The sequence below is a fragment of the Metopolophium dirhodum genome, chromosome 8 (assembly GCF_019925205.1).
Source record: "Metopolophium dirhodum isolate CAU chromosome 8, ASM1992520v1, whole genome shotgun sequence".
Classification (NCBI taxonomy): domain Eukaryota; kingdom Metazoa; phylum Arthropoda; class Insecta; order Hemiptera; family Aphididae; genus Metopolophium; species Metopolophium dirhodum.
This window is the reverse complement of record NC_083567.1, coordinates 31,153,776-31,170,218: the sequence shown is the minus strand read 5'-3', so window position 1 is coordinate 31,170,218 and position 16,443 is coordinate 31,153,776. Positions and strand designations below refer to the sequence as shown.

Here is a 16,443-nt window from a genome sequence, read left to right as displayed (position 1 = left end):
GAGTATATTACAAGTATTGTGGTGCGGTGCACAGCGATGTTTCACCACCGTAGAACTATTAAAAAATTAAAACGAAAGGAAAAAAAGGAGATGAACATGAGAGAGAACAATCGGAGTCTGGAGCGCTTACCGTTAGCGACACACGTACCCCACAATAACGATAATTTCAATAATAAATTAGATGTTTTGTTGACGGCTAGTCCATTGAACCCTTCTCCCCATTGTCCATCTGTCTGTGTCCGCGGCATATAAGCTTCTCCACTATCGCATTGTTCTACGCGCGCGCGCGCACACACACACATACACTGCACATAACACTGAGACTTGAGCACAAGCCCCGTCCAAGTAGACAAATGCAATAAGATATCCTGTGCCCCGGTAATTGCCTGTCATGTTTTTTAGAAATACTAGTTCTAATTTACGTACAATAATAACATATTAATATAAATTATATTATTATATAAATGCGAAATCTCATAACATATATATAAACATAATAATATAATGTATTATAAACGGTCAAGGTTAAATATACGGTTTTTATTGATACAAAGCGCACACGACGACGACGGGTTTATTATGTGGTCTATGTAAAATAGTATTATAAAACAACAGATATGCACCCAACTTCCCACTTCTCCAATGCAAGCGGGCGATACCGCCGGGCGCGATGTGCAGATTATCTAATGTATTATAATATTATTATAAGCATTATTATAATTTATAACATTGTTGTATACATATCCTATATACAATATATATTATAATATTATACACTAGTTAAAATGGAGGTACAATGACTTTCCATGTGAACGGACCCGGTCGATGCAAATTAGACGCGTAATACAATTAATTTAGGCAGCGTCTGGAGGCAGACGCCGCCGCACCGTGTGTGTGTTGTATACAGGCGCAATCAATTATAATATACCACTTGTAGTTAGGTATTTAATATTTATGCGTATATATTTTAATCAACCATTCTTTTGTCAAATGTAAGGCTCACCAACTTCAATAATATGCATTACTTAGCGTTTTTCCGAGGATTTTTTTTTCGTAGTACAATATAATATTATGTTAGTGGATCGAGAATGCATCTAACCGTTACCGGGCTGTATGTATTGTCCCATGTTTGAACTTCATATTATAACCCAATTCTGCGCTAGAATTACATATTATGTATAGAACAACCATCTATACACACAATAATATTGGTGAAAGGATTTATAACTTTAATAGAAAAACCGGAAACATTGTTTGGAAAATAAATACATTGAAATATAAACGAATATCTATCCCTATATTAACGGATTATATAGTTGATTACAATTATTACTTTATTCTACTATTTTTACTTTTATTGTAGTATTTTTTTTAAGTAAAAAACTACTAACAATTTTAATAGTACACACGCATTAGATAATGGAATATAATTTAATGTTATGGTCGAATACTCTTGAACGAAAAAAAAACAGTAAATCAGCTGACCGCAACATTTTGTGCACTACCGCTTCTTTTAAATATATTGACCTACCGCCCTAAGGTGTTAAACAACTAAACAAGTTTCATTAAATTATTAGAAATCGAAGAAATATTTGGGTTTTGACCCAAAATTATGATATAAATTATTTATATGCAAAATTTGGTAAATTTAGTCTAGATCATTGACGGGATAAATATAGTTAACAGTCATATTATTAACATGCAAGTACAAAAAAAAAACAAGAAAATATAATGATTAAGTAAAAAAAATGGTTGGTAAGATTACTGTTATCTACAGTAAAAAATAATCTAACAAATAAAAACTACATAATGTGTACACTGTACAGCGGTCGACGAGTAAAATATTTCAAAAAGCTCTCTAATACATATATTTGCTACATAACACGCACAAACACTGACACGGAACGAGGGAAAAGATGTACCAAAGGGATCTCGGGAGTGGTTTTGTGGAAGTACACATGCTTAGGCGTATATGTGATGTATATAAGTATATAAATATATTATGCATTAAATAGAACTAGAAATGATGAAAAAACAAACATAAAAGAAATTACTTAAACGGTCGGTAACTCGTGTATATGTTATATATTATATACAAAACTTATAATATAGTTAGTGTTACACGAACCAAAATAAAATAAAAAAATAAAGAACACGAGAACCTGCAGCGTTTTAACTTTTAAGGTTTTTCAAAGAAATACCGTTTCCCACGAGATTGCATCCGTTATATGCGTATAATAAGCGATATTTTAACGTGATTTATACATACGCGACGACATATCGTAAACACGCCGTTTTATGCAATCCGAGTACATTATTATTATATTATTAAATGTAAACGTATATGATAAATATGTGTAAGTATACGCTAGGACGGCTGAACCGTCGGTATTATACCGCCTCCGTCGTGTGGCTAATGAATAGCGGCCGCGACGGGTTTGTCATATATTTCGTACGCTGCATATACGACCTGCAGAAAATATAGTAGTCGATCGGAATCGGACGGCCTCAGCACGCGATTTATCATCCAACACGGTCGTGGCGTGGGCAGAAAGTGTGCTACACTAAAAAAAAAAGCAAAAGAAACACAGTCGCGAGCGACGATGGTCGACCGACGGCCAACCACTCCCTCAGCCCGCGTGGCAGTGACATAATATAACGATATTTATATATTATTATACCGAGATACGCGAAAACTGCAGTGACCACTATATGACGTCGGTGGTGGTTCACGGCGATCCAATTGTCCTCGGTTGTTTTGTTTATAATGTATTTATTTATTTTAGTAAGATTCGAGATGAGAACGAATAATAATATTAATAATGAAAAAAAATACCTCCATTGTATAATTACGACCCGATGTCGCGTACACGGTCGTAAATCGTGTGTATAATAATGTATGTATATAGATATGTATATTCGCCTACGAGTAGTGTCCGCAAAAACGCAGTCGTGATTGAAAAATAAAATAATCGCCATAAAAATCCGCCCTTTTATTATTTTATTTTTCTTCACTCGTAAACCGAGCAAAGGCTGTGGTAATGACCTCGCGGTAAAAATATGGATAAGTATTAAGTGCGCTTGCTGTATAGGTAATAGGTAGGTACTTATATACAAGAAAACCCCAACGGTCGCGTGCACAACGATTAAATACCCGCAGCGACGACCTCGGGTGTTAATTGGAAAGAGGGCGGCGGATTCCGCCATATAAGGATCATCGGATGAAGACTAAAACATTTTGTAAATGCTTATGCAAGAAACTGAACAACATTGTTTTTGCACACACGCACACTAACTACACTCAAAGGGTTAGCAAGGTCATTTTAACGAGTGGTTAAAAACGTGCACGGACGTATATATTATTACTATGTGTGTGGGCTAAGGAGGACTATTATAATACAACTACAAACCAGAGGAAAAAAATTACGGTATCAATGGTGCGGCAGAATTACGTCTATTAGACACCGATTGTCGGAAAACAGTATATACATAATACATATAGATAACAATACTAGATTTAAGATAGGTAGGGGGGGGGGTTAGGTCGAAGAGAGACACACTCTAAATAAATCCAATTGTGAATAATTGGACGAGTCTTGGGTGTCGTGCTGTGAATACTGTGATAATAATATAACGATAGTTGAACCCGTGACTTTGGAAACATCTATTTTTTAATGACTTTAGATGCTGAAGACATAATTTTGACAATTCATTTTATGATGTTCGATTATAATTATTATGACATACATATAAAATGAATTTATATATGTGTATTATAAATTATAATACGTAATATACTATGTACATAATTTATACGACAATACAACACCACTATCAGCATCCAAAAAATGTTCGTAAATGTTAAAAAAAAAAACAATATTTCATAGTAGTGGTGTATTTACGCGGGGGGGGGGGGGGGTCAAGGGGATCAATCCCCCCATACGCTGTATATAATATAATATATAATATGCAAAAGATTTCAGAGTCCTAAATTAAGGCCTCTAATTTTAAAGGCGGGGCTACTGGATAAAATCATATATCCCCCCCCCCCCATGACGGAAACCTAAATGCGCCACTGTTTTATGTTACACGAATTATTAATTTGCCAACTAATATAAATGAAAAACAAATACAATAATTTCATAAAATCAATTAATTTTGACCTTAACTCTATAATTAAAATTATAAATCAATGTATTTAATAAGAACAATAACTGTAATATATTCATTATAATACAACAGTCAACAATAATTACGGAAGCAATTAAATTATAGTTAATTCCGTAAAGTTAAACTATTTTATCTTCTACATTCATTATAATATAATATTATTATCATTGAAAAATAAATAATACTTTTTAGACAAGTGTTGAACTGAATATTGCTTCAGGCTGCAAAAACTAAAGAGGTATAAACAAGTGTAGGTAGGTAGGTACACACATTTTACTAATATCAAATTAATACGTTAAAAATGAAATTAAATTAAAGTGGATTGCTTTTTATTGTATTAAGTATTTTTCCAGATATAGGTATATAATTACATGAATATTGAAAAAAAAAAATGTTTTTTATCATAAGTTATAGTGCTCATAACTATCAAGTACATAACTATATATTTCGAAAGAAATATAGTTTCACATAGTAAAAATATAAATACAATGGTTGAATGCACCTCTAGGACATATTTTATTTATAATGAATTATTTCAAAATTTCACACGTGAAAAGGATTACTATATAGATAATACTGATAATAGATATAATTCATAGTTGGACTTCAGTAGAAGCTTCTCCCTTAGGTAAATATATACCCATCGACTAATAAACATTTAAACAGTGTTTGAATTCAATCCATTCTATTTGCACAGTCATCTTCTTTACACTTATATAGGCAGTGTGTATTTTGGGTTTAAATAAACAGAAGTCTATCTCGCCTCCGTTAAGTTCCAAAAATAATTTTTACGATAGTCTGAATATTTAAAATTTTTTGTAACCATATTTTCAAAAGATTACTATATACCTATATTTTTGTTTATCATCTCAAGCGAGACATTTAATAACGCACCAATACTACACCTTATTATATTATAAGGAATTTCATAATATTTTACAATAGTTATATTACAAATTCATACATAAAACAATTCTTATGAAACTTCCATTTTTTTCCTATTGTTAATTCCCATATTATCTTTTATGAATTAATGTTAATCACTCGTTATATTTCGAGCCACGAAAAACGACTGATATAATATTCAAGTGGCGTGTGTGGCAGAGTTTACATCCTTAAACCGTCTGTCCGGTTTCCTGTGGAGGTCAGTGTGAACATTTTGACGATATCAGTTTTAATAAAAATATCTATAAACGTCTATTTAAATGTTCTTTATATTATCTATGAATTATTATGAAATAAAACAGCACCTACAGCCGGACACAACAAACAAGTAGTTCGAACCAATTACCACGAAACAATACGTGTGTCTACCCACACGTTGATGGGGGCAAAAATCCTATTAATTTATTATACACGCGGCTATTTCATAAAGGATAGAACTTTTTTCTTTTTTTTTCTGACAACAAAATAAACCAGTTCTTGTTACGAAGCTGTGTAGTTTTTTTTAATCAGATCGCTGTTGGTAAAGTGATTAGAGGTATAATATACCTTTTTAAAACGATTTTTGATTGTCATCTTCTTGTTATGAACATATTAAACTCTGATGTAACTTCAATATACATATTATCTTAGAAAAGTTAAAAAAAATAATTGGTCTTAGTAATATAAATAAATATTTCTTTCAATATTATTTAATGTTGATTTGTAATAAAACTACAAGAAACTTGCTTTGAATCGACTGAATATTTTAATGCACATAAAAAGAAATTCTGACTAAAATATAGGTAATAATATTAGTTAAGATAACTACCGAATGTTTTTATTTTATAACACTTATTAGGCATATATCATATATGGATTATAATTTCAGTTTATGTGATAGAATATAATAATATACGTCAATTATCATAAAAAAAGCATTATATAGTTTACTTTTATCACCAATGTTAGGACACACCATATGTTACTCACATACATTTATTAGTTGGGTAATAATAATAATAAAGATAAAACTAAAGCAAGGCAAATACGTATAGTAATGTAATAATGGTAAATTATTGTGTAACGAATAGTATTCCGTTAATTTTCATCATAGTCCATAGTTTTGTTAGGGTATAATTATTGGATTTTAAATAGGCATACGATTCATAATATTATGATATAAAATATACATTTTTAATAACTGTAGTTGATATTTTTTTTAAGCAGAGATACTTTTGTTAATGTTATAAATTAAATGTTTATTAGAGGTACCTACTTTCTCAAAAAAACCTATATAATATAAAATTATTAATTTGATTTCAAACGGTTAACGTTAATGTATATTTATTAGATACTGTGAAATGTACAAAAAGTTAAATGTCTGATATAGGTACAATGTACATGGCTATTTTCTAGGAAATATTAAACAATTGATAATTAAATATTACCCCAATAGGTACCAATTTTTTGATTTATAATCAATATTTAGTTTAATATATCAAAATTATATGGGAAATTAAAAGCTCATGTAATGTTGTATACAATATACATTATCATTATATATGTGAAATGAATAAAGTACGTAGCTTAAAAATACGCCACCGTTTGCAGCTGTTTTTCATCCACCTCTTACAACTGCACAAACATCTGTCCTCGACTGGAAACACCTCCTCTCTTAGTCCATTATTATATACTATATACGATCTGTTCACACCCTTTATATATACATAATAGTAACAAATGAATACTAATGAACTAATAAAAATTAGGACAGGTGTCCTCAGAGCAGAAAATAAAATTTAAGTAACAATACCCCAAAACCAAATTCACGAAAAAATTCTATAAAATATAATATATAATTGAAATTTGAAATAGTTTATAAAGTCAAAAGATTAAAATCGGAAAATTTAGATTTACTTAAATATATTCGATAAATATAATTTGTTTAATGTATGTGTATACTGTATACAGTATACTATATCATACTTTATATTTATATAGATTTATACAAAAAAGAAGAAGAGGCAAGGAAGAGGGTTAGCTTGTCATCTACAAAGATTGATGACAGAGCAAAACGAATGGCGATCGGCAGTCACTTATACAATATAATATATTAATAACATTTTTGACAAATGGTTTTCACTGTACAATTTTGACATCAAATAAATTGAACTATTATATTATTACTTTGACATTCTTTAGGTAAACAAACACTAATTAAGTATGGAGGTACATACATGATTTGTTTGGACATATACGGAAGTTTAAGTGCGGAATTACTTATTGTAAATCATATGAGATATTTTAACAAAAGACATTAATATAGGTATATGGTTATTATAATTGAAACTAAGTTAAGCTGAACTAATCTAATAAATTTGTATTAAAGAAGGAAACTATAAATATTACATAGATACAAAATATGCAAGCAACCTTGCTAACAACATTCATTAGCTTTTAGATTCATATTATTTACATATATTTTTTTTTTTTTTAATTCTAATAATATTATAGTAAGTAATTATTTGCATTACCTATGTAAAGTTATACTTTATGTACTGATGCATCGTAAAATATTTTATAACATTACTAAAAAAAAATTTGAATTTCTACAATTTAAACTACTGAATACACGGTGGCCAATTAATAATAGTTATCTATGTATTTAACTTGAAGTAGGTATTAATAAGATATTGAATAAGATAATTATTTTTTCTTCTTATCAAATAATATTGGTATAATCATTATTGAATTGAGTAAATGTATTAATCAACTTAATTAGTTCCTGTATTATGATTTACGAGTTAAAAATTACGATTGTATAGCGACTCGAACCGGCGTACGAATGAGTCGATATGAAACTATCGGAAGTACCTATATACCGACAAATACATCGTGGTGATCGATTCACTCACTGACTCACACAGTCACACCTATTTTAAATGTTTATCCAACTAGATAAAACAATACACGACACTGCGAAATGAAACAAAAAGTTAGTTATAACTTTATAAGGTACAAGGTACGGGGAATAGGTACGACTGCCTATAATATCACTTATAAGTATAGGTACTCGTCGAAAAGTCATAATACAGTATCCTTGCATTTGTTAAATACCGGCAAGCGTTATTTTTCGTGTATTTATTTTTTATTTTAAATCGCGAGCAAAGTCAAATTCCACAGTATTGAGTCGAACCTCAGTCGGTGGATGAGACTGATCCGATGCTCGATTAGGATGTAAAGGTATAGATTGTACAAGGTACCTATATTGGTGGTCTTATAACACACTGTAGCGCACGCCGCACACGTATCACACGCACACACTGCACACGTCTGTATGATATATCTCAAGACGGTACCTATATAATTGGAATGTGATAAAAATAAAAAACAAATGATACAGTATATATTCCGTAATAATAATAATAACCTTGTCGAACGACGACAACGTTTGATTACGAAACGAATGCGCTCGTCTCTGACATAAAGCCGTTCGGCCAGTGCATACATATAATAATATCATATATTATGTATAAAAAAAAAAACATGCAGTTAGAAAAACGAACTCGGGAAATCATGCATGATGCATACCTTCATATATATATATATATAAAAAAACCTAGTACCTATCTACTGTAATGTATATAATACAATATACTTTATTGTACGATATTATTATTACGTATTGTATAATATATAATATAATATATAGGTATAATACTCACATAGTAATATCAAACATGTGCATCATGAGACGTCCGTACATCGGCGTGTAGACGAAAAGACGGGTAGCCGGGGTTAACACGCGAAAATATTATTATCAAACAGATTTTAGAGGATAAAAAATAACGCACCACACACACGCATACACATACACACACACACAAACACACGCACACTAATAATAAACGACGTGAAGAAACGCGCGGAACGATGGCGGCGGCGGCGGCGGCGACGAACAACTGTAACGCGCGACGGTCAACGAAAGACTGCTGTGGCAGCGAAGCGACTGCCGATGATGGCGGGAGGGCGGCGGCGTGACGGTTACGGACCGCGGTAACTGTGCGGTACAACGACCACGGTACTCCGACGACGTCTTGCCCCGGTCCGTAATATCCCCACCGAAACCCCCGGCGCCAGTGACGTGACGGTGGCGTATTTGAGACTTCGTATACTCAACGGGATGTGGATGATGGTAAATATGCCCGTAATGATATATTTTCTCCCCGAGGAAAAATACAATTCCAAAATATCCAAAAAGCGTTTGTTTTATAGCCTATTATAGCAAATAGAACATTTTTGAAATTTTTTTGAAATTTGGTTTTAACCATTTTTACATTCACTATATATTGGTCGATGGTTAATTATTATCATCGATCAGTTTTTTATAATTTATACAAATATAATGTACCAAAATTATGATAATAATAATTATAATGGTTCATAAAAAAATATGCCTCGTCAAAATACCCCTTCGCTGACCACCAATGATGATTACGCCACAATACCGTCTGTCCGAGTGTCGGAAGTCCTGTGGGGCATATGGTGAACATAGAAGCAAATGGCAGAGATACGTCACCCGGGGTCAATGTATTAGTATTAATTATTTTCTTAACATTTTGTAAAATGTGTAAATATTTTTTTTTAAATGGATTACTGCTTTGCCAACCCCAAGTTCAGTAAATTAAAAAAAATAGATAATATAATGTAATCATGATATATTATCTATGATAATAAAAAATTATCTAATAATTATATTTTTAATATGGACTATAATATTATGTGGACATAGAACAAAAATCTGACTCACACTAGCGAAAACAGAAAACCATTATAATAATATTTAAGTTTACAAATAATCTTAAAAAATATATTTCAGCTGTAATTATTTATACTACATATTAAAATTGAAGATGCTGACTTTTATTTTGTTTGAAAAATAAACGATAAACCAAAAACATTTAAAAAATAAATAAAAATAGTTCAAAGTACTAAAAATCTTGGTTATATGTTTTAAGAAATATGACACAACAATCAACAACGAAGTAACTTTTAAAACCCACATTAGTTAAATCATACTTTTTACTTATAAGTTATAATAACAGGAGAGTGATGATTTTATATTCATGTACCCAACTCATAAAAAACATAATGTATACAATATTATACATAGAACATACTAAAAGTAATATTATGCTTAGGTAATAAATACGTTGGCGGTTGGAGATTTCACCATCCTAAAATTATTGTCACATAAGATGGAAATGTATTTAAATCATTGAACACCAATAGTTCCTCTAATTTTAAAATTGTTTAAAATTGAACTCCATAAATTTAAATATTATTGTATTATAAAGTTTATTATAATTTACAACATATAAGAGTCACTGAATCTCAAAATTAATAATTTATTATTATAGTGAATGGAGGTATAAACTATTTGTAAATTATTATGCAAATCTTATAATTTAAAATTGAAATGCGTATAAATCTTAGTTGATCTATATAGTAGGTCATTTATGTAAAAACGAGATTAATCGGTATGTATATATAGACAAATAATAGAGTAATTGACTTGATCATAATAAATCACGCCCTTGCAGCACCCATATATGAGAGTGTTGGGCGATTTGTTTACCTAATTTTAGTGAACCAAAAATTGTGTAATATCTCTCGCGTATATGTATTTAATATATAATATGCCCTTGTTAGACAAGTACACATTTGGCACATGTTCAAAAGTTCCATCACTGCACGCTCTCGCCTCTTGTATTATAGACGAAACACGTGTGGAATGCAATTACTATATAGTATAGTATAGTCTATACGCTAAGAATACAATTTCTCTAACAATTTTACTTGCCAAAACCTCCTCTATAAAAGGTACCTATACAACTGTGTATATACTATTGTCTATACCAGGTTCACTAGTAAGTTCCTCGGGTCCTTGTCATCGAATCGAGTATATTGCAAAATCCAATTGCAATACATCGCAGAGCATCGTTTTATATAGCTGCGTGTTAAACTATTTTACAGAAAAGATTATTTATAACAGTCGGTCACAACTAAGCGCTTACGAAATAGATTGATTTCAGGTCGTTTATTATAACGAACCAACATAATATAGGTAGGTATAAGACATTATCCTATCTTAACTATTTTAAAATTGAAGATCATATTTCATTTCGGCATAGTAGGCGGATTTGCGTGTTCCATATTGAATGGCACCGGGAAATATAATATTTATGACGTTATGATGCAGAACAATTGACCGAAATCCAAAATCATAAAACGTGTATGTACCTATATTTTCATTATTTATTACTTAATTATTTAAATATTACAATTTATAATATTAACCATGGTACCTAGTTACAATACGAATATTATGTTTATACATTTATAATAACTTTATTATATAACGTACCGATTATATGAGCATAGTATAGATACATTGTTTTTGAAAATAATTTACGATTTGTTGAATGGATAACGATTCACGACATAAATTTGATGTCTGAAAAATTGCAACATATTGATGCTAAACTATAAATATGACATGAATAATAATATTACCATACAATAAAAGATCTTCAAATATACTTTACGTCGTTAAATACTAAAATACATAATAACACAGACAAATCCACAAATATTCTAGAACATTTTTTTTTACCATAGGTACGTTCATATTTTAATAAATAAAAAATAAATTATTTGTACACGCAACTCACGCAACATTGTAGTACCAAGCCAAAATAGTTCCTATTTCAGTAAATCGAAGGCACGTAAAAACATCCAAATTTATACGTAGGATTCAAACACTTGAGCTTTCAATTTCATAGCGTGCTTGAATACCATTATAATATTATATATAAATGTGGCGTAGTAATATATTAAAATGTACCTACATAATATATCAAAAATTAGAACTCAGAAAAATTTAAAGGTGTGATACATATTTCATGAGACAAATATATATATATAATATTATATGTATGTGAGAAATGTAAAAGAGCAATAATGATAGTAATAAGCAATAACTTATATATTATTATGTTTATGCATTGTGCAGTGGTACAATGCACTACCGTTTTTACGGTAGTGTCTCGCGCGGAACGACCTAATTGTGACATAAACCCCTTGAACTTTTTTCAGTTTTACCACAATCGTTTTGCCATTTCATAAATATTATTTATATTAATTGTTCAGAAAAGGTTCTCTATAACCCCTAGGACTTATCATATTATTTTCAAGTGTCTTATAAAACTCTTAATAATATATGTTGTCAATAAGCTAGTTTATAGAATTAGTAAATAATGGGAAATCAAATAAACATATAAATAACTGTGATGATAAATGGACGACCCACCTCATTGTAGATTTTGAATAAATATCTAATGCACTTATAAAATACTGGTATTTGACGTAGTTTTGAGCGTTAATTACCACGGTTAAACTATATTATAATAAGCTATATTAATTATAATAGAGATTATAAGTGATATTAAACATTCACACAGTAATTGTTTTATTGTAAAGTGCATTTATATTTTGACCTCATTCACATAATTATTATAATAATGTAGGTACTTGAAAAATATCTTAAGTGATTGAAGATTAAAATCAGAAATTCGTAGATGTTATATAATATGTATCACAATTATAATGTGATATACCAGTGGTGTGAAGTTGATAGTTGAACAGTGATTTTTGATCTGTTTAATTATTTAAGTCGAAAAATGTACTAAAAAATGGAAAAGTTAACATACATAGTTATAATTTCATAAATACATACATTTTATATACAATTAGATTTAAATCCCAGAAAAAGATTTCATTGATATCGCGAGTTCAGAGTACAAAACTAATAAAATAATATAAGAAATTAACTTCACCATTATTATTATTTTTTTTTTTTAATATAAAGTACTGATGTAATACATAGTATAGTAACATGTACAGTAATACTTATATATGCATCCTGCAGTAGGCTGTAAAGTGTAAAGTGAACTAAAACGCCGACTCTGTAATTATGATGGCGGCATCTTAGGTAATAATTAAGCTTTCGGTCGACACCCTAACCAGTCACAACAGTAGACAGGAAATATCAACAATAATAATAGTAATAATATTTTTTTAATAACAACACAGGTACAGCGTAGTGTAGGTATTATATAATGCGGGTTTATGAGTAGATTCGTAAAAATATATAAGAATGAACCTACGGGCTACGAGCGAAGAAATGTTGTATCTAAAATCATAATAAAGAAGTCATAAAAAAAGATTTTTAAAAATTGATAATATTATGTCATTTTTACAAAATATATCAACATTACTGAAGTATAATATATATTATACTATACCTTCTTATAAATAATGAGTTAACCTAGGATGAATGAACTATATATATAAATAAATCTAGATTACAATAGTCACAATCTAGAACAATCGTTAGAAAATATAATTTTATCGTTTGAACTAATTAAAATTATAGTTAAACATAATATTTATTCAGAATTTTATTATGTTCCTAAAATGTTTATTTAATCGTTGATTTTTGAAGTTTAATTCGCGTGTGATAGGTATAAAAATTCGATATACAATTAAAAACATATAGTATTTTGATAAACGGTGTACGATTTTTAGATAAAAAAATACGCTCCAAACATTAAATACAATCGACTGTTGTATCAGATTATAACAAAATAAAAGTTTCATTTTTCATATATTTATCACAATAGCTTTCATTTGTTATAACGCCTAATGATAAACACACGATCATCAACTATTAAATTTAACAACATATTCTTACAACTATATATTTTTTTTATCATAATATCAACAAATTTTACGTAATTAATAAATAAAAATGTTTCCTGAATTTTCATAGTAATATACTAACCATTTTTTGGTCGTAGAATAATATTATTTCAATAGGTATAGAAAATAAAAATAATTCTATACAACTTTTAAAAATAATAAGCAAGTACAAGAACAGTTTTTGTATATAATATAACATTAAAATAAATAACAATTAACCATTATGCATTTTCAGAAGGTCATCTTAAAGATCAAAATAATAAAGAAATTTGATTGAAAATTAAATTGAATTAGACACGCATCATTTGTGTAAAATAGTTAATTATATCAAACACATATTATAATAATACACCTATGCAACACTTTATGTGACACTATTCCAGAATTTTTGAACGAATATTAACTTTTCTATAGTAAAACTTTTAGAGGCTATAGAGTTTCTCCAAGAAACAAATTATATTTGTAGTCTGCATTAAAAAAAAAAAACATTATAGAATCACATATTTGTGATATTATTTATAGTTAATAAAATCTGAATTCATTCTAAAATTCTAGCTGTTATTATGGAAAGACACTATTAAATCAACTTCGTTTTTGATAAATAATATTTTTAATTAATATATAAATAGTATTGGAATTTATTTATAAAAACCTCAATGGGTGCAATAAGTAATAACACCATCAAGGTGCCTCTAAATATCACGATTTCCTATAATCGTTACTTGCTATAACGATTATAATTTATATAAAATAATATAGTTTTATTGTTAAAAATTTTCGAATATTCGTGACTTATTCGTTATATCTTGTTGGTAAATAAAAACGTTTTCTATCGAAGAATAGTGTTTATTATGATGTGTACAAAACATCACCAATTATTTCCTATTAATCATATTGCAGCTGAAAAACTGTATTAACTTTCCCATTTGATACCAATTTCTAAATAATTAACAACGATTTACCATCACAAGTATTCTATTAATGCATTGACAATTGACATCCTTACCTAGTGTTATTATAAATGATAAGTTATATGGGTATTTTTTTTTTATTATGGTCTTCTTAGAATAATATCCAACTTAAATGAGAATTAATGATTTTAATATGTAAATTGAACACATTGCATACCTAATAAACAATAATATTTTTTAATGCCATTTTTGTTAATTTATATTGGCGATAAACGCCATATTATTGAGGCCATTTCGAGTTCTTTAAATACAAATAATGCGTGAACATTATAAACATATAAGTTATGTGATTATAGTGATTACATTCGTAATTTGTCAAAATATTTCATTAAAAAAATTAGTTCAACTGTTATAATATAAATCAGATCCAAGCTTCTTCCTTCATGACCCGGCTCCCATATCCATATAATATAAATTATATTATATCATATTATACATTTAATATTATCTAATTTAAATTATTTCTTATTAAAATTCGAAATAAACAATCCTAAATACGCTTTTATTACGGGTTTCAGTAAGTACATTAATAATAATAATAACCACAAACGACGATATTAAAAGCAAAGGAAATAATAAAGTCACGCTAAAATATAAGACCTTTCTATATAACACAAACAGCCAAATAGATTTCTACATAACTTAATGATATTATCATACCTACATCAAAGTTAGCCGAGAAAAAATAGGTGTGTAATGACAGAGGCAAATTGCCGGAAATCGGAAATACCAGGCAACGGCCTGACACCAGTAATAAATTATCGTTGCTTCTTGAGCACTACCGGTGTACAAATCACTGGAAATCAGAGTTTCAATATAAGTTCAACAGACCCTAACATTTTAATCATTAAAATGCTAAACAGATACTGAAGAGAAAAAAATATAATGAACAAATGCACTGCAGTACCTATACGGATGACACGATATTATTTACACATGTCCTATGTAATTCGTATGTGCTGCATATTAGACTTGTTTGTAAATCTATAGATTTAAATATTATATTACATTTTTAGAGGTTTTGTTTACGGTGATAAAATATGGAGTGATACGTCTTATGAATTCGTTGTATTAAGAGAGCAGCGTATAATGCCGAGCAGGCTTTACATTTTAAGTTTAAAAGTTTATTTTTATCACATTATATATACGGAAGGTTGATTAAATTTGTAAACGAAAAAAAATTGCGAGAAATCAGTAACTTTCCCCAGAACACGACAAGTGTATCAGGTCCCAAGATTCGTCCCAATATACCTACCTACTAATAAATAAAATTAAAATGTCACAACGTCCACACATTCTATAATCGTGTCTCAGACTCTCATTACGAACCTGAACGCGTGACCCAAGTATCGTTACATCGGACAAAATGGCGTACAGCCTACTTAATACACCTTATTTACGGATCGGAGAAACTGCATGCGGAGAAAAAGCCGAACAACCAACTCATATGGACGAAATGAGATCTTCGGTTGTCCGCCCAAAGAGGAAATGACCCGGAGGGGTGGGAAACAATTTGCCGCACGCCCTTCGCGCTAAGTCGCAGGTCTCTAAACAC

General features: G+C 29.5%; 1 protein-coding gene across 5 annotated transcripts in view; it reads right to left on the bottom strand.

The window, feature by feature from the left end:
• The window catches only part of LOC132950053 (puratrophin-1-like), a 183,503-nt gene that overhangs the window by 116,712 nt on the left and 50,348 nt on the right, over positions 1 to 16,443 (bottom strand). The window contains exon 1 of one of the 5 annotated variants that reach the window (XM_061021251.1): positions 8,820 to 9,101. The exons of the other annotated variants lie outside the window; for them this stretch is intronic. The gene's annotated coding sequence lies outside the window, so the exon portion shown is untranslated. Of the gene's footprint in view, positions 1 to 8,819; positions 9,102 to 16,443 lie in introns of those variants that run through there. 5 annotated transcript variants of the gene reach the window in all.